The following is a 20986-nucleotide window of genomic DNA, read 5'->3' on the forward strand; positions in this document are numbered from 1 at the left end:
CCCTTCCAAGCCACCAAGTACCTTAAGATGTTCCTGCAAAGTTTGGCATCTACTATTGCCAGAACCTCATACTCCCATTCACCACACATCAACACTGGAGGAGGGCGACAGTGCTGGGAAGCTAATTTAAGTAGAGAGGTGTGGAACACTAGATTGATCGCAGGGCATGAGGCAGCTGCAGTTTGTAAGTTATGGGAGTCACTTGCCGTATTACTTGATACAAGCCTATATACTTAGGGTGGACAATGTTTTTGTATTTTAAGGTTATGTGACACGTGGATACCCAGACCTTGTCACCTGGTGGATAAACAGGGCCTGGACAATGTTTCTTATCATACTGCTGTTTGCATGCTGACTTGCCTTTTACTAAGTGCTCATAGATTTGTGCTTGTGTCTGATGGATGTGTTGTAAGGTGTCTTTGACAGTGGGTGTGAGGTCTGCCGATCGAGGTACAGTGATCTGTAAGGTACCCAAACAATCCATAAAAAGGAATCATGCCAGTGGAGGTGTGATAGGAGTTGTAGTATGCCATCTCAGCCAGCAAGAAAAGCGAACCCCAAGAGTCTGTGGCTTCCTCTGCATAACACCTTAAATTCTGCTTTGTAGTCTTGTTTAAGCATTCTGTTTGACCATCTGTTTGCGGATGGTGACTGGTAGATAAAGAAGAGGAGATATGAGGGGCTTTACAATATGCATGTCAAAATGGAGAGGAAAACTGGAAGCCTCGATCCAAGAGGATCACTTTTGGTAGCACATGAAGTTGAACTATATCGTGTAAAAGAAGGGTCGCTAGTTGACTGGATGTTGGTAGATTTGTACAAGCGATGAAGTGGGCGCATTTAGTGAGACTGTCCACAATTAAAAGGATTTCTGGGCAATGCTGTGCTTTTGGAAGACCAGCAATAAAGTCTGGAGTTATGTGTTCCCATGGTTTCTGCAGAGTTGGGAGGGGAATAATAGACTTCTAGGCTTGGAATGATCAGTTTTATTTCTTGCACATATGTCACACTCAGCTACCACAATTTTGATATCTTTTTTCAAGGTTGGCCAACAGAAGTGTCTTTGGACAAATTCTGTGGTCTTTGGAAAACCTGGATATCCTGCTGTAGGGTTGGCATGTAACCATTGGAATACAGTGTGTTGTAAGTCTGTAATGGGGGACAAAAACACGAGAGCCATGTAAAGGCAATCCTTCAGTAATGGTTCTTTTTAGATGTTTGTGAAGCCATTTTTGGCAATCCACTATTTTGAAATGATCTCGAAGGGTCTAAAAAGAATTTGTTGGTGTTGGTGAATCAGATTACTTTATCGGGGATTATTATGGACTGAGGAGGTGCTCTTGTATGGGTTGCTGTGGAATCCAGTTGGGATAGTACATCTGCTTTTTCATTGTCTGTTCCTGGTCGGATGGTCACTACAAAAACAAATTCTGTAAAAAACAGCATCCAACGCAATTGTCGTAGCATTAAAAGTCGAACTGCACTCATGAACTGTAGATTGCGGTGATCCGTAAAAACTGTGATTGTGTGTGTAGCTCCTTTCAAGTAGTGTCCCCACTCCTTGAAGGCATCCCTGATTGCCAAAAGTTCTTTCTCCGCAATGACATAATTTTGCTCAGCTTCATTGAGCTTTCGAGAAATATAAGCGAATGGATGTAGTTACCCTGTGTTGCGGTGTCTTTGCGAGAGTTCTGCATCAAGAGCGACTCCATTTCAACGATAAAAGGGTGTTCTACATTGGGATGGGCCAAGATTGGTGGTGTGGTGAAAGCCTTTTTAAGAGTTTTGAATGCTGTATCAGCTTCAGGGAACCACACAGATTGTTCCTTTTTTCGTACAGTATGGTGATTGGTGACACTGTTTGTGAAAAGTGGTCAATAAAGCGAGGATAAAAGTTGGCAAAGCCAAGGAAACATTGTACATCTCATACTGACTTGGGCGTGGGCCATTCAACTACTGCTCGTACCTTTCTTTCTGACATTTGCATACCTGAAGGAGTCAATATAATTGGGAATTCTCATTTGCTCAGTTTGCAATACAAATGATTGTTCTGGAGAGCCAGCAAGATCTGTTTGACATGTAGTTCTGATCCATTGTTTGAAAATATTAGTATATCGCTCTATTGTAAATTAGTCCAGGTAGTCGCGTAGGACAAAATTTAGAAAGACTGAAACGCAGCTGGGGAGTTGCAGAGGTCAAAGGGCATTACAGCATATTCATATACGCCACAATGGTTTTGAATGCAGTTTTCCATTCATCTCCAGACGCATTCAAACCAGATGGTACACCCCTGTTAAGTCCAACTTTGTATAAATAACAGCCATTTAGCTTGAGCCAGGGGAACTAGGATAAGAGGTTATGGATATCTGTTTTTGATGGTACTTTTATTTAATGCTCGATATTCTATGCATTGCCTCATGTCTCCATTGGCCCGAGAAACAAAGAAAAGAGGAGAAGTGGCTGGGGATTTGGAGGGGCAAATATTGGTCAAGATATACTCTTAAATGTTGGGTTTCCTGGTCAGATAAAACATAAATATGACAACTTGGAACAGTAGCACCAGGTATCAAGTCAATTTAACAATCCTATGGTCTTTAAGGTGGTAATACTTCAGCCTCCTTTTTGTCAAACACATCCATGAATTGGTTGTATTAATATGGTAAGTTAATGTCTTTCTCTGCAGCTGTGGCAATTTGAAACACAGGAGAGGGGCTATGATCATTTGCCTTGTGATGGAAACAAGTATGTTTAACGAATGACAAAGTGAAATTTATTATGTTTTTCATCCAGTCTATGTGAGCATTGTGAAGATCCAACCATGGCATCCCTAAAGTAATGCTATATCGATGGACTTGAATTACATTGAGTGTGATGCTTTCAGAATGACTCTCTTTTGTTCTTTGGTCCAAACACTCCAAGCGTAGCAGTATGATTTGTGATATAACAAGACCCCAGGACAACACTTTCCCATCAACGGCCTGCACCATTTCTGGGACTATCTTTTTGATACAGGGGATAGTTAGCTGTCAAGCAGTCTGGGCATAAATAACATTTCCTGTGGCTCCTGAGTAAATAAGAGCACTCACCTTATAAGTCTGTTCACAAACGTGTAGATCAAGCTCAATTTGTCAATATGCCATTTTGGATGGAGCGATAGGGATCATAACCTGGGAAGGGAGAGTTGTAACACCCAAGTGTAACCCTTCTTTACTACTTGGGCTGCCGAATTTTCAACTCCAGTATCTAAGCTTGGTACTTTTTTCTTGGGTGGTCGAGTCTTGTTTCTTAGTTTTTCTGGGCACTCTTTAACAAAGTGTCCTTTGCGACCAAGGTATAGACATTTGCCGTTCTTACAACGTAGTTCTTTTTCTACTTTAGTCAAAGGTTGACGTATTGTCCCTATTTCCATGGGCTATCAGTGTGTATTTGCTGGGTCTTCATCTTGTCATATCGTCAATTAGATTTCTCAGATTTTCTCCTTTCCCCTTTCCTTTCTGAGAGGCGGTCGTCTAGCCATAATGTTAAGTTAATAAATTCTGAGCAAGAAGTGGGTTGAGGGTCAATTTGTGCTAGAATGCCTTTCAGATCATCCTTTAAGCCTTGATAAAAAAGAGCTGATCTCTTTTTCTCAGGCTACAATGTTTCTGCTATTAGGAGGTTAAACTGCGCTACGTATGAAACCAAGTCCTTAGTACCTTGTCACAACTCTAAAAGTTCACGGTCAGCAGATAAGGTGACTGTCCTTTGATCAAATTTTGTTTTTGAATTCTTGTACAAACCGTCTCCAATTATATAAAATTGGCTATCCTGGCGAACTAGTGGCACTGTCCAGGTAGCTGCATCTCCAGACAGGTGGGATATTAGAAATGCTATGTGGGACTGTGGGTCTGGGAAGGCGCTAGGCCTGCATGTATAATGTAGCTCTACATGGCTGAGAAATCTACTTTTCCTGGATTCCCTAAAAACTGCTCAGGAGCGGCTAGAGGTATTTGCATAGGACCTGTTAGAGAGATGTTAGTGGGTTGTGACTAACCGTGGTGAGGTCTTTTAACAAGCTTATTCAAACAGTCCCATGGTGGGAAAGGAACAGCAGGGAAGGAGACCTGTAATAAAAATGTTTAGTGTGCAATGATAAATGTTAACTGACATGAATTATGCTTTGCGTTTTGGTATTTCCAGTTTATACTTGGTAGCCTTTGTACTTATATTTTGCACAGTGTTACGCCAGAATATAATGCTGGCTCATAGTCAGGTTCATGTCACACCCGCAATCACTAAGAAATCATAAGTTTACTAGGTGTTTGTAGTAACTGCGTAGTCAAGTAAAGATTTTTCAGTTCCTTTATTTCAAGTATATCTTCTTCATGCAGTAACCTCCAGCAGAGTACCAACAGCAACTGCTGTTTCTTAGAACCCCATAGAACAACCATTCTAATTACATCATCAATGCCCTGGAGGATTTATTGCATAGGACATCTTCAAACATCCCTCTCCTTATCATAACACAATGAAAATATAACAGATGAAACAATTCAAACACAGGGGAATACAATGAATAATAAGTACAGAAAATAATAATAAACATTTGAGATGACAAAGGAGATTATAACTGAGTTGCATCGACAAGGAATTTGACCTTACACAGGCTGCCTTTACTCCAAACTCTTCCATCGCTCAATTGAATAACAGAATGTCTTACTTTAACCACTTTTTGAGGTTGGTAAAATTTACTTTCTCCTTTCCCTACGTGACCAGACTTCCTCACAACCACCCAGTCACCACAACTCACATCCAGCTCCTTAACCCCTTTCCTGTTGTCATAAATTATCTTATTCAGCCTCTGAAACTCCATTGCCCTTGCAGACATGCACTCACGATCCACCCACACCTGGTCCTTTGTAAACAACCGCACAGGCAATACCTTCGATGCAGGCTCTCTTCCCTTGAGAGCCACAGATGGAGACACACCCATCTCAGAATGTGGGGTAACTCTATGGGCCCAGACCATGCTGTCCAATTCACTCTCCCATGCGAGACCATTGGCCAAAGATAACCAGATATTCTCCATGATGATTCTATTGACCCTCTCCACTAATGCATTGGCCTGCGGCCTAAACAATGCCACTCTTTCATGTTTAATGCCAAGACCCTCAAGGAAACTCGTCATGACCGTAGCAACCAGTTACACACCGTTATCAGAAACTCGTACCTTGGGAATCCTTTCTTCCAAGAACACTTCCTTCAAACATTCCACCACACTCCGACTTGTGATTTCTCTCATGGACTTAACCACAAACCACTTGCTATGGTAATACACAAGAACTGCCAAAAACTTGTCTCTTACACCCAGCTTATCCACTGGACCGATAAAATCCAAAGCCACTTTTTCCATGGACGAGTAGGAATTTCTATACATCCCAAAGGTGGCAGCCTAACCACCTTGCATTTGTCGCTATTGCCACAGGCAATACAATCACTGACTACTTTCTCAATCGCCTTGTCCATATTTGGCCACCAAAAAGACTGCCTCAACCTTTTCTTCGTTAAACTCCTTCCCAAATGGCCTTCATGAACAATCTTCATAATTCTACCCCTAAAAACCCTTGGAGGCATGATGCAACTACATCACAAAACCTTATCCCCATGAACGCTCAATTCATCTTTGACCACAAGATATTGCTTTAAGGACTCACCAAGAACATTCAACTCTTGCCATCCATTGCTAATCAGAAACTTTAATTGCTTATATTCAGCATCATTGAGGATGCCATCGTTCCACTCGTCCTGTCTCAAAGCTAACTCCTCAGCAACATGACTGACAATCAATTTGTCCAAAGAGAACACATCTTCTTCTTCAGTCACTGGCAAACGAGACAAACAATCGTCACCACATTTCTGTTTCCTCTGATGAATTCCACACAAAAATTGAGGTCAGTCACAGATAACAACCATCTGGAAATGCGGGGAGTTACACTAACTTCAAGTCCCCTACCACACTTAAATACATGTAATAATGGCTTGTGATCAGTCTTAAGTGTAAAGGGCAAACCCTAAAGATAGTATCTAAAATATTTCAAACCCCAACAACAAGCCAGTGCCTCCTTCTCAATGGCTGAATAAGACAATTCAGCCCCTTGCAACCTCCGTGAGGCAAAACCAATAATCTTCTCCTCATCATGCACTTTTTGTGTCAAAACTGGGACTAAACCCACATTACTTGCATCAGTTGTCGCAGTAGTTTTTTTTGGTGACATCGAAATGCCCCAAAGTATGTGCGGTGGCAGGAGACTGTTTGAAAGTAGGCAAATGCAGCATCACAATTTGTTCCCCACACATACACTGCTCCTTTTTTCAGTAAAATCCTCATAGGTTCAACCACATCAGCAAGGTTAGAAAATAATTTGGAACAGTATTCAGCGAGTCCTAAGAAACACTTCAATTGTTCCTTATCCTCAGGTCGTGGTGCGTCCACAATGGCTTTCACAATGCATTTTTTAGGTTTAATGTCTTCTGCAGAGATCTCGTGACCTAGATAAGACACCTGCTTCCTCCGGAACTGACATTCTTCTCCTTTTACAGTCAGACCATATCTTTCCATATTCCTTAATACCTCCTTTAGTAGGTCATCAAGTTCACTCTCCGATTTTCCCACCACCAATACATCGTCTTGAAAGCACAACACATTTTGCATACCGTGTACAATTTTGTGCATAACTCTCTGGAAAACTGCAGAGGCCGATGCTAAGTCGAACGGCATGCGGCACTAATGATACACACCAAGAGGAGTTGCAACAGAAGTTAGTGTTCTAGACAGACTCTGGATGCAAGTTCACCTGGTGATAGACTGCTGACATATCAAGAACGCTGAATACCTTTCCACCCCCCATCACACTCAACATCTCTGTGATATTTGGTAACAGTTGGCGATCTACCCACATATTCTTATTTAAATCATGCAAATCAATGTAGAGATGAATCTTACTGTCCTTCCGTCCCTAAATGATGAAGCAATATGGCTTACCTTCTTAAGGGGCCATACCTATGTCCAGCAATGGCTAGCATGTAGGTGAAAAAAATATTTGTCCACCTCTTCCATGGAATGACAGGTTCCCCAGGGAGTGGTAAAAAACTTGCAGGAGGAGACATACTTTGTTCTGCCATTTTTTTCTGTACAGAAAAAATAACAAAGTAAAATAATAAATTACAATAACAAATTTAAACAATACATTAAAATAACAACTCAAAACAATTACCTAAAATAATAACAATGCACTTAATCTTAACTGTAATGCACATGTTAAATTCAAACTGTTCCTCAGTCTTCTTTCTCTGCAATCTGTAGTCCACTTTACAAGTGCATCATATAGTCTTCCTTCTATGCAATTTGTATTCCTCTGTATACTTCTGTGTGCATAGTCCTCTTTCTATGCCCATGTAAGAGTGGCGTGTGAAGAGACTGTTGCAAGTATGACGGGTGAAGAGGCTGCTGGAACCAGGAAACAGGAAATAGGGATCGCAAAGATGATTGCAGATTGATGGTAAGCTTACTTCCAGCTATAGTGAAGCGTGCAAGCCATTGAGTGTATTGCTAGGTGATGAACGCACGAGCTGCTACGTGGCCAGCAAGCGCAGCTGTGATTAATTGAAAGCGAAAGGCATGAGCGCACCTTCTCGAGCTGTGCGGGGGAGGCAGCACAGCTATGAACAGTTCCAATGAAGCAACGCAAACAGCAAAGAATAAACCCACAATATGTATGCATGCCTTGACCACCTAAATGAATGGTGCGGAACACAACACAGTAATCCTGACAGTGGGAAATCACGGCCGGCTTCCGCAGCCGCACCGTGAAGGAAGTTTGTGAGGCCGCACTCGAGCAGATGGAGTTGCGGCAGGCCTGAGATGAAGGCCGCGTCAGCACTCCAGAGCTCGAGGCAGACGTTGGAAAGGCTCGAGCCGCAGTGTGTTCTCGTTAATAGGCAGTAAAAAGGGTCAAAATAAGGCTAGCAAAGGCAATACCAAAACCCAAGGACCCAAGATGAAACTTGAACTGCCAATATTGAACAGTCTGTCATAAATACAATTCAGAGTAACTCCAGCGTAACCCCAGTCCCCCAGTACAAGACACCTCTAACCCAGTTGCGGTTTTCTTGTTTCCTGCCTTAAATACAGTTGAGGGTACTCATGCCCCACAAGGTACAAACTATCGATTTGAAGCACAGCTTTTTCTTAGCAATGGTCCAGACTCCAGGTTACAGCGCTTTTCCAGGGGTGGAGGTTACTGACTGGTAGCTGCCCCCTGCTTAGCCTGTAAGTCGCTCGCCACCAAAATCTGTAGTAACTGTGTAGTCAAGTAAAGAGTTTCTCAGTTCCATTATTTCAAGTATATCTTCTTCATGCAGTAACCTCCAACAGAGTGCCATCAGCAACTGCTGTTTCTTAGAACCCCACAGAATTACCATTCTAATTACATCATAAATGCCCTGAAGGATTCATTACATAGGACATCTCCATAGTGTTCTTTCACACTACATGCAAAGCAAAATGGTGCGATAATCGGTACTTGCACATGAGCATGCTATAAGTCACTCTGATCCTTCTCAGTGAAAAGAAACTAACTGAGCACTGAGCCCGAAGCTTCCCTCAGACACACTGTAAATATACTTGCGTGAATCAAGTGAAGCCCTAAAAACATCGGGGTGATCTAGTGCTCTGCTTCAGGACAGTAAATCAACTCCCAAGTGTGCATTACGTCACAACCATCAACAAGGCACACAAGAATCTGCTTGCCGGCTTACCGCCCAGAGCAGTGCCGCTATTCTTACGTGAATTCTTGCCTGTCAGGAATTGAAATGCAGCAGGAGCCGGACAATGGGATAGTCAGGAACCAGCTCGATGTCTCAAGATCTCGCCAGGCTGTCAGCGGACTGCTTGACGCTGCGGGAAAGACAGGCGATCCTGCACCAGCAAGAACGTCTGAATAGTCAGTGGCTTCCACTGGGTGGGGCCGCTCTTTAAGGAATATTGCCACGCTCAAGATGGCCACCTCCGGGGCAACTGGGACTTGTAGTCCCCAGGCACACTGCAAATAAAGTTAAAAAGGGAGCATCAAACATGAGCAACACAATAGTAGCAATACATCTTTCCTAAAATCAATACCTATGAGTGGGGCAGTGAAGTCACCACCGCACAGAGTGAACCATATGCCTTTTACCGCAAGGGGTAACTCCAGCATCATGGCAGCATGAGACAAACCAGAAAGAAGTGTGCAGGCTCCACTGCTTGGTTGGAGTGGGTCCTTGAGCACTCACTGCCATAGCACTGACAGCAATATAGGCCATGCCTAGTTTCTCATAAATGATCAATGTGGGTGTACCTTGCCCCACACCTTGGAGGCCCCTCATAAACATGTTTTCCACCACCTGGATAGTGGCAATATTTGCATATCCCCAGATTTCACAGCCAAACGTTGCCACAGGGATACCCTTGGCTTTAAAAACATTTAACATAGTCTGAATTGGCTTGTGCCCCAGGGAACTAGAAAAAGCATTTAGACTCACAATAGCCCTCTTAAGACAGCCAGTGTTCTTTCTAATCAAGGGCTGCCTGCTAAAGCCTGAGTCTAGTAAAACCCCTAAATAGGTCAAATTATCCACCTTACTTAAGACCTCCCCTTGCACTGAAAAGCAGGAGGATTATGTCTTCTTAGGGCCTACCACCATAAAATGAGATTTTTTAATATTAGTTACCAAATCCAGATCATCAATAAATAGGATAAAAAAATCAAAAAGTTTCTGAAGGCCTCTTTCTGGCTGTCCGTTCAATCAGGACTGTATCGTCTGCAAAGAGAAGAGCGGGGAGCAGACACCCACCCACTCTCGGAATGTCAAGACCCCGCTCAGATAGCCCCCCTTCCATATCAGTAGCAAATCCAACTTTACTGATTTGTAAAATAAATTCTTCCTCTTGACCTCCTAAACCTTCCTCACCCAGCATACAAACCAATCCCTTTGATTTAGAAGGATAACCTACCTTTTCTTTGCAAACTCTAGCAAAATGTCTTTTGGTTGGCTTCCTGCACATTTGCCCAATGGCAGTACAATTCTGCTCAGTAGCTAAGTGCCCCTTCAACCTTCACTTATAGCATGAAGATCCCTTTTGATCTGACCAACTTTGATACAAGGAAATAGCTTCCCTTTTGTTCTTTACTTTACTAGATGAGTTAGTTCGCACCACTTCCGCTTCACTGTACAACTCAATACCATTTCCTTGAGCCCTTTCACAGTTTTTCTCTGCCCTCTTTGCTATATCCTTTGCCTTCACCAGGGTCAAGTTCTGTGTGTTCAGCAGCTTTTCTTGCATGGGATTGTCACCAGTTTTCTGCACCAGTTGATTGGGCAGCATTTCATCCACAAAACCTTTGTAGCGGCTAGTGGACGCCAATTTTCGCGGACATAAAATTGTCTATAGATTCCCCAGGCTTTTGAGCTCTTTGCAAAAAACTAAATCTTTCCACCACCTCATTCTTTTTTTCCATAGTTTAAATCTTTTTAATGCCATTTCATAATCATCACTATCTGAATCCTCTTCATCCTCTTCGGGCACTGGCAGTAGGTGGAAAGTTGCTCGTAGTCCATGCAGGCAACAAAAAACACTGCCCAAGTCATTCATCCATGCCATGAAGAGCTGCAGCTTGTCTGTCGCTAGGCAACACTGCTAGAGTCAATACTAACGTTGAAGAACGGCGCCCATTAAAACAGACAGGTTGCCAAGCAATGTATTAGGCAATTAGCTGCTACCCACGTGACACCATGCGCATCTCCTCTGGTGTGCACGCACGCACTCAAAATTTCTGTAGGCCATGCACTTCCTGATGCTACAAGCTCATGATCCATTCGGCAGCCCCATTTTGCCCCCACTGCATGTCACTCACGTACAGGAGCTCTGAAATCTTCAGCCATGTTAGCCGTTGTAAGTACCGCTCAGCGCCTCCTCACTTGAAAGATCCTTGGCCCGAAACCCACCAACTGACTCCACCGCCACTGCTGCCCACAACCTCAGGCAATCGATCAACGACAGCGCCAACACTCTCGCCCCGATCAAGAAACCCTCCAATAGACGCTCCGACAAAAAAGCCACCTGGTTCACCACCGACCTCCAAGCATCCAAGCAGGCCTGCCGTAGGCACGAGAAAAAGTGGCACCACGTGCAGACATCGGACAGCAACTCAGCCTACAAGAGCGCCATCCGCAGACACCACCAACTCATCCAAACCACCAAAAGGACCTCCTTCAAAGAACGCATCAACAACAACGCACACAACAGCAAAGAGCTCTTCTACATCATGAAGGATCTCTCCAACCCCAACCCCAGCTCCAACTCCAACGATATCCTGCCAACGCAAGACCTCTGCGACTCCCTAGCCACCTTCTTCCACTGCAAGTTTGCAGACATCCACGACAGCTTCAACAACCAGGCCCCCCAGACAGCCACTGACACCCTAGGCTCACCGCCCCCCAGCCTCACCGGCCCCCTGCACTCCTGGACCCACGTCAATGACGACGCCACCATCAAAACCATGAACACCGTCCACTCCGGCTCACCTTCAGACCCTTGCCTGCAAGCTCCACCAGCGCACCCCATCTCCGCAAGATCATCAACAACTCCTTTGAGACCGCCACCTTCCCAGAGAGGTGGAAGCCCGCCAAAATCAACGCCTTACTCAAGAAACCCAAGGCGGACCCCAAGGACCTCAAGAACTTCCGGCCCATCTCCCTACTCCTGTTCCCGGCAAAAGACATTGAGAAGATCATCAACAGGCAACTGACCTCCTTCCTCGAAGAGAACAACATCCTGGACCCGTCCCAATCCGTATTCTGCAGCAACCACAGCACCGAAACCGCACTCATCGCCTCCACGACGATATCAGAGCCCTGCTGGACAACGGAGAAACAGCGGCCCTTATCCTCCTGGACCTTTCGGCTGCTTTCGACACCATCTGCCCCCACACCCTATGCACACGCCTCCACAATGCAGGGATCTGCGACAAAGCCCTGGACTGGACCACCTCCTTCCTCACCGGCAGAACCCAGAGTGTCCGCCTCCCTCCATTCCGATCTAAGGACACCGAGATCATATGCGGTGTACCCCAAGGATCGTCCCTCAGTCTGACCCTCTTCAACGTCTACATGGCACTGCTCACCAACATCGTCCGATCACACGACTTCAACATCATCTCATACGCTGACGAAACCCAGCTGATTCTCTCCCTCACCAAGGCCCCCACCACCGCCAAAACCAACCTCCACGAAGGAATGAAGGCCATCGCCGAATGGATGAAGAACAGACGCCTGAAACTGAACTCGGACAAGACGGAAGTCCTCATCATCGGATCCACCCCCTCCGCCTGGGACGACACATGGTGGCCGGCCGCACTGGGAGTTGCACCGACACCCACTGACCACGCACGCAACCTGGGGGTCATCCTGGACTCTTCGCTGTCAATGACCCAGCAAGTCAACGCCGTCTCCTCCTCCTGCTTCAACACCCTCTGCATGCTCCACAGAATCTACAGATGGATCCACCACAGCCACATCACACCCCACCTGAGAGACCTGCACTGGCTCCCTGTCAACAAGGGGATCACCTTCAAGCTCCTCACCCATGCTCACAGAGCACTCCACAACACCGGACCAGCGTACCTCAATGAACAACTCACCTTCTATACCCAAACCGCCAGCTTCGCTCAGCTGACCTCGCCCTCGCCACCATCCCTCGCATTTGACGTGCGACCGCCGGCGGCAGATCATTCTCCCACCTCGCCGCCAAGACTTGGAACACCCTCCCCATCCGCCTGCGACAGACCCAGGACCTTCTGGCCTTCAGGAGACTTCTCAAGACCTGGCTGTTCGAGCAGTAGCAGCACCCCCATTTCACCCCCAGCACCTTGAGACCCTCACGGGTGAGTAGTGCGCTCTACAAATGATTGATTGATTGATTGATTGATTGGGCCAGTCCAACTGCACAGCTTCTTTGCTGCCATTTCCTGCCCAGCTGACTCCTATGACAGGACGCTCTCCACTTTGGTAGCCATCCTCGTTGCAAGTGAAGAAATGGTGGCTATACGAGATAAGTTAAAATATATATTTATTTAAGATGAGAACAACACAAAGAGGGAGCCACTGGCCAGCACTCCAATTATCTATTACCTCCCTTCATTCCACCGTTTCCCTGACCACCCATCCCACATGGAATACAGGAGCATTCCATACATTTTACATGCCCCTAGATGATACAACACTGCTGTACGTGTCCTGGGACTAGGAATAGCTTGGCAGTTGGCCTTTGTGTATTCTTTCCAAACAGTGAGACAAAGGAGAACTAGTTGTTGGCAGTATGGGCCATCCTGCTAGGATGGTTGGAGTGGAGCTGTTACCTGCCATTAGCCCAATTTCATAATAACATTGTGCCACTAGAAACATTGATCAACCTTATGCAAATCAGTCACCATCCTGCTGTAATCAAAACTGTCCACCTTGAGCTTGTCCCTTCTGAGCAGGAACACAATCAACCCCATATGACTTTTGGCCTTGTAGCAGCTCAACAGATAAGTTATGTGTAGCTTAATTCCTATTGATTAGCATGTCTGGGTATACTCAACACAGTTAGGACCTCTCACTGAGAAATACAAAGAGGGATGAATGTAAAATTTGAATTAATCCCAGCCACTTGTTAATACTGTAGGCCACTTTTCAGGATATCATTGTTTTGCTTACAACTGACAGAAACCAACCTTATCCACATCATCCATGGGCTTTTTCCACTCGAAAAGTGAAGCCCAAACCGTGAGACCACTTCTGCTCTGAAAGGCAATAAAGGCAACCCTAGATCATCAGACTGGTTTCGGTCCTGTTGGACATTTTTATTGAGGTGCAGCTTTAGTTCTTTGTCTATAGCACAAAGAGGAACAGAGGACCCAGGATAGGACAGGCTCTGTCTGGGCTGCATTAAATGTATAGGTTTTTACTCACTGTGCCACCATAGATCGGGACCAAACCTATGCAAAGTGGTCATGTTTCTACTCTAATTGGAACAGCCCATCCCAAACTGACAGGTCATGTGTCCTCTGAATGGGAACAAAATCAAGCCCGGACCAGTTTCATTCTTGTTGGAACTCATAAATTATCTTTTTTATGCTTTATTTATAATTTTATGCAATAAAATTAATAAGGACAGCAATAAACCACATGGTGTTATAACACATTATAATTAGTATTACAGCAATTTATAAACAAAAGAGATTGCTTAAATTTCCGGTGGTACATGCTTGCACATATCAAAGTCGGGTGACTGGGTGCATTACAGAGGCCCAGTGCTTAATTTGTAAAAGGATAAGTGCTGGGGCTCTCGTCGGGAGGCCACTGCAGCTTGCACCTCACATAACCCATGCCAGTGCTGCCACTGACAGTACATACACAGCTACTAACCTGCATACTCCTACAAGTGTGACAAGTCAGACTATTACAGGCCGCCAAAGCCAGAAGAATGGCTTGGGAGGCAGATATTAGTCATTATTAATGCAAATTGAATAAATAACCCTCTGTTGTGTTCATACCTAAATTTGCAGGACAGCGCCACCATGTGGCAGACTGTCATAGCCCCGGTGCTGACAATAAGGTGCCGGTGCTGAGCACCGGAAAGCACCGGCTCAAATTAAGCACTGCAGAGACCTCATACTGGGACCGATACTATGAAGTGGGGCCCTAGACAGCAGGCCACCGGGAGTGTCCAGATAGAGGCGATCCAGAGTTCGCACTCAGTGCATCTGAGTCTAAAAACAGCAAGTAGTCATAGAGAGGTTGCCAGATATCCTTGGGTCTTGCATGGGGTCTGCAGTGTGGCATACACTTCGCTTGTCATATCACAATATGTCATACTGTTTAGCCAAGCTTTGATAGAGGGACAGTGCAGCACTATCTCTCTCTTTGTCAGTAGCAGGGTCATTGCAGTAAATCTGCTAGTACTTTTTGGAACATCAGTCACATAACCCAGGAGTGCCATCAGGTGGTACGGCACAATTTCCATTGAGATCATACAGAAAATTCTGTCAAACCTGTCAGAACAGAATGTAGAAATTGGAGGGCAGGTCCACATCAAATAAGGGAAGTCAGCCTCAGGGGATCTACATTTGGGACACTGGGAGGCTCCAGAGGGTTCAAGCTTGGCCTGTCCACTGGGTGCGGTGTAGGCCCTATGTAAGAACTGAAGGTGCAGCAATTTATGGCGGCGGCTAGGGGAAAACAGTTTTGTTCGTGAACAGCAGTAGAACCATTCTTTATCAGAAAGGGATGGCCCAAGTTGTGTTACCATTTCACTCTGACTTTGCCATGATGTTTATGTTTAATGGCCATACAGGCATGATAAAGTTTAGAGATCAATTGGTTGCTCTCCGCATCTGATATTAACAGGGGAGTAAAATAGTGCGCGGCAAGTGGGTAAGAGAATATAGTCTTGTGCATGCGACAGAGGATAAAATGGCCCATATGGGTGGTGTTAGCGAACCTGGTGTCATCGGTGTGAGTAAGAACGTGCCCATCTGGGAATTGGTCACCTATTGTGTGGAGTTTGTGCCATGTCAATGTGTGTTAAACCACTTTTTCTAGGGTCCAAGGCAGCCATGGATTCTGTTCAAGGGCAAGTACAGGAGAGTACAAAAGATCGCCACCCATAGTATAATAGAGTTTTCTGCAGGCCTAGCTCATGGTAGACTGTGTCTGAATGTCGGAGGGGTCTAGTTTGAGGCTCAGTGGCATTATGGATGCCAAGGGGGTTGTCCCAGCTAGGTTCACTTTCAGGTTTGGTATATGATAATTGGGTGTCCAGATAAAACCAGTAGTATGTGAACTGGCACTGTGCCATGATGAAGTATATCTGGAAGTCAGAGACAGCGTACCCGCCCCATTCACAGGGTAGGACAAGAGTGTCTCATTTAATCCGGGACCTGCAGCCGGCCCAGATAGGTTTCAATAACAGTCTTCGTAACGTTTGAAAAAAGGAATTCATCAAGGGTATGGGTATATTCAGGAATAGGTATAAAAAATGGGGGAGGACAACCATTTTAATAATAGTGATCCATTTCACCATGGAGAGGGGAAGATGGAACTAGCGATCAATCTGTATTATGAGCCTGTCCATGGATCACTTGTTCTTTGTCTCGATGTAGGGTTGTGCCCAAATATTTGGTAGGGACTTGGCACCATGGGTGAGGGTACTCACACTGTGTGGGCTTCGTGATGGAGGTGAAAGGGAACAGCTCCGATTTCATCCAATTAACATGCATGCCGGAGAACTCACTGAACCTGATAATCTAGCCAAAAAGAGGGGCCACATTTTCCAAAGGATGGCGAATAATTAATAGTATGTCATCTGCATTCATTGATAGAAGTAAGGGGCTGGTGGTAAACTGGAGGCCACGGTGCACGTGTTTGTCTTGTAAATGACGTACCATAGGGTCCATGGCGGTTATAAAAAGAAGTGGTGACAAGGGCCAGCCCTGTCTAGTATCCCTAGTAATGGCAAAGGGCTCTAAGACAGAGCCGTTCACCCACAGGCGAGCCACCGGACTGGAGTACAACAGCTCAATGAGAACAATGAAATCCCAGTGGAATCCCAGCCTTCGCAATATCACATGTAAAATGGGCCACTCCAGAGAGTCGAACACCTTCTCAGCATCGAGAAGGGCAAAGACAGTGGTCATATCCAGGGATAGTCTACTGATGACTGAGAACTTCGTGCACAAATTGAAGGAGATGGACCTACGGGGAAGGGACCCGGTTTTGACTGATGAAATGATCTGTTTCATCAAAAGGGATTGTCTATTGAAAACAACCTTGGCTAGAATTTTGTTATCGAAGTTAAGTAAGGAAAGCAACCTATAGGAGGCTCAAAGGTGGGGTCCTTCGTAGTTCAAGGAGAAGGGTAATCAGCCCTTCATGCAGCGAGGACTAGAGGATCCCGGCGCCAAGGGCCTCTGTATACATTTCCACCAAATGTGGGGCAAGGATATGTTTGTATGCCTTATAAAAAAGCATCAGCAACGCTGTCTAGGCCAGTGGCCTTGGAGCAATTGAGGCATTCAATTGCTTGGTTAATCTCTTCACTAGAGATAGGCTCACTTAGGAAAAGGCTCTGCGTTTCAGTAAGATAGACCAGTGCGGTTTCCTCTAGATATTCCCGTTGCAAGTCATCGCCCGCATCTACTCTGAGGTGTACAAATGCTGATAGTATAAAAGAAATTCATGTGTAATGTCCTCATTGCAGGTAACCCGGTCGACACCTTCCAAAGGGAGCTCTGGAATACATTCTAGGCCCCGGTTAGGTCGTAGGAGATGGGCCAGAGTGCAGCCCGGGTGCTCACCCTCCCCATATCTCTGGGCTGGGGAGTATTTACCCAAAAAAGCATTCTCCCTGTCACCTAGTTATCTGAATTCGTTAAGGAGGGTGGGAGCGCGGGTGCCGGTGAGTAGTCCCAGGACACTGGCCTCTTGATGTCACTGAGTTCGGCTTCTATACGGGCTAAGCTGTTTCAAATATCTTTGAGGACCCCTGCATGTTTAGAGATGTAGGCCTTGAAGGCACCACTTTACTCCGAACAAAGCCTGCATTGAGCTCAAAGTATTCAAGAATGGAGTTGCTGAGTAGGACCAAAAGACAGCGTCCAATAGTGCGGTGCCCAGGATGAACCTCTCCAGTCTCCCCATGAAGGGAATCGCAAGCACCATCCTCACAGGCGAATGGTCCAACAGTGTACGTGACAGATGTATGTCTGTGAGCCATAGGGTGGCCTTCGTGGATATTTGCCATAATCCAATCGTGACCACACCGTGTGAGGAGCAGAGTAAAAGGTGTATCCCAGCAGGGTAGAGTGACGGAGAAGTCATGCATCTCTATGGTTATAAGTGCCAATAATGCCTCTGAGAACACGTAGGGCTTGTGGTTTGCTACTGATGTGGATGCTAGTAGTGTCTAGTGTGGGGTCAAGGAGTAGATTAAAATTCCCACAGATTAGAACTATGTTAGTATCGAAGCGTCCCAAGAGAGAAGAGAGTTCCTGAAAAATGGAGGGCTCATCCACGTTTGGGGCATAAATATTCAATAAGGGCAGACGTGTCTGACCAGTGTGCTAGCAACAAGAACATAATGACCACTGTTATCCACAACTGTGGCATGGTGACTAAAGGGGAGGCTTTTGTGGATTAGTGTGCACACACTGTGAGAGTATGTGCTATAGCTGGAGAAGAATCTATGGGGGCCTCGGGGTTGCTTAGGGCAGGGTTTGCTGAGGGTGCGGATTGGTCTCATGCAAGAATGCTACCTTTACTAAGTGTCTGGTGAGATACGATAATACTTGCTTACCTGTGCAGGGATTATTTCGGCCGCAGATATTCCACGTCATGAATGTGAATCCTGCCAGTCGTTCCTTACCTATAGCGGTGTACAATAGAGCGAAGGTCGCAGGGCCAAAGTTGTATTTGTATAGCATCAAGTGTTCTCTTACAAGCATCCAAGTGTGTAAAAGAAAAAAGAGGCGAAAAGAAAACCCAACAGCCACATAAACCACCAAATACCTCCCCCCACTCACACTAGGAAACAGATACCTAGTGAATCCCAACAAACCCTGTAAAACAAACAAAAACCCAAAGTTTGTATTGTGGTATACACCTTGGAGGGCGGACAACGCTACTGCAGGTGGAGCTCTATCAATGAGTAAAACCTGATGTGTGTGAATATCATTTAGGTTACTGAATAGTGGAGCAGCCAGGTGATGAGGAGGACAAACCACAGCATGGAACTTTCAGCTATTAAAAACACAGAGGAAGAAGGGGTGTGACACTCAAGAACAGTTCAATCTGGCAGAAACAGATTCTCTGATGTGCGAAGTTCTGGTGGTGTACGCTCCGGGGTGGTACGAAGAGAAGGTGTTTTGTGAGGGCTTTGTTGTTTGCAAAAGGTCAAAGCTTCCGCTGGTGTGTTGAAGAACCTGGCCCTGCCATTAATACCCACCCAGACTCTGACAGGGTAGAGCTTGCCATATTGGAGTCCCTGTTTGCGGAGAAGAGCCTTAACGTCATTGAATTTGCGTTGCACTTCTCGCACTGCCAATGTGAAGTACAGGTAGAATTAAATTGTAGAGCCCTGATGCTGCAACAGGCCTTGTTCCCAGGCCAAGCACAGCACTGTGTCCCTGTAATTAAGCAGGCGAGCAACTATTGGGCACCTGGTGGGGGACAAGGGTCTAAGGATCTGTAGGCTTGTTCCACCACAAATGAAGATGTCCAATGTTGGCTACTGAAAAGGGTCTATGAGAATCTGCTCCACAAATTGGTCAGGATGACTCATGGCAGTAAATTCAGTAATTCCCACTATACGTATGTTATCTCTGCACAACCTTGCTTCAAAGTCTTAATTTTTAATGGTCTCTGACTTCAGGTGTCATTTGTCTTCTTCAGACGTTTGGTGAGGGAAACCTCAGCATCCTCCAAACTGGGATTTTGCTCCTCTGCCCCATCCAGCCAAGCATTATGATGCTCCAGACATTCACCTATCCGGTCCAGCTCCCCGCGAGAGTGTCAAATCGGGCGTCAATAACACGGAAACCAGAATGGAGCTCAGCGACAATAGCAGCAGTGCCATCCTGTAGGTCAGTAGCCTGTGTCGCACTCTGTCCATCCTCCACGTCAGACAGGGAGTCTGACCTACCCGTTACCTTGGTGCTATCAAAAGTAAGCTTGTATTGTTTCCGACCTTTGGAATGGTCTGATCACTTTGCTGTTCATTTCTCCTTAATACACACGAAGAATTTTGTACACAGATCCTTGGATAAGGGTGCATCTTTCCATCGTTGGGATAAACTTGACATTAACAAGTTTAATCAATATCTTTTAAAAACTTGTCCTGAGGAATGTGAGAGTTCGGTTGTGGAGATGAACATTGCTGTCTCCGACTGGCTCACAAATGCTGTTAACACTCTTCTCCCGCTTACGTCTAAATATCCCAGGTCACATCGCCCCCCTGCGCCTTGGTTTTCCACTGAACTGAAGTCCCTACGTACTAAATGCAAGGCTTTGGAACGTAAATGGAGGCATTCTTATTCTGTTTTACAGAAGACTATTTATAAAGAGGCTTTAAAAGAATACCATCTAAAATGTAAAACCGCTAGAGCTATTTACATTTCAAACACTGTAACACAAGCTCAGAATTGCCCTCGCACTCTTTTCTCTGTAGTCAAAAAATTGACAGGAGTGGATACCATTCCAACACCTCGACCCCTAGAGGAGGCCCAGTGTAATTCCATTGCGGAATTTTTTATCACGAAGGTCAAACGCATATATGATTCTATGAGCCCTTCTTCAAATACTGAGGAACCTGGTTCCACACAGGCTGTAGGGATCGAATCGCTTTTTCCTGTGAAGATGACACAGTGGCAATTATTTGATGATACTTCGTTTTCTATCTGCCTAAACAGTATCAAATCCGGTTCGCCACGTGACCCTGTACCGGTTAAAATTCTTAAATTACTGGATCTTGAACCGCGGAGAGTCCTTATGAGACTTTTGAACGCTTAATTTCTTGAATCCCAGGTGTTACAGGATTGGAAGCACGCAATGGTTGTCCCCCTGCTAAAAAAAGCTGGAGCGGATGTGTCCAATCTTGCCAATTTCAGACCGATATCCTTGCTACCTGTACTCTCTAAAGTGCTGGAGAGGCACGTTAACACCCAACTATACAATTTAGTGGAATCTTCGGGATTTTTGCACCCTTCCCAGTCTGGTTTTCATGCGTATCATTCTACTGAGACCGCCCTTCTCGGGGTAACGGAGAGTCTAAGACACGGTGTCGATCACGGGGGAACATCTGCACTTATCCTTTTGGATTTAAGCGCGGCGTTCGACACCGTGTCCCATTCCATTCTTTTGAACTCTCTTCGAT

The sequence above is a fragment of the Triturus cristatus genome, chromosome 2_2 (assembly GCF_964204655.1).
Source record: "Triturus cristatus chromosome 2_2, aTriCri1.1, whole genome shotgun sequence".
Classification (NCBI taxonomy): Eukaryota; Metazoa; Chordata; class Amphibia; order Caudata; family Salamandridae; genus Triturus; species Triturus cristatus.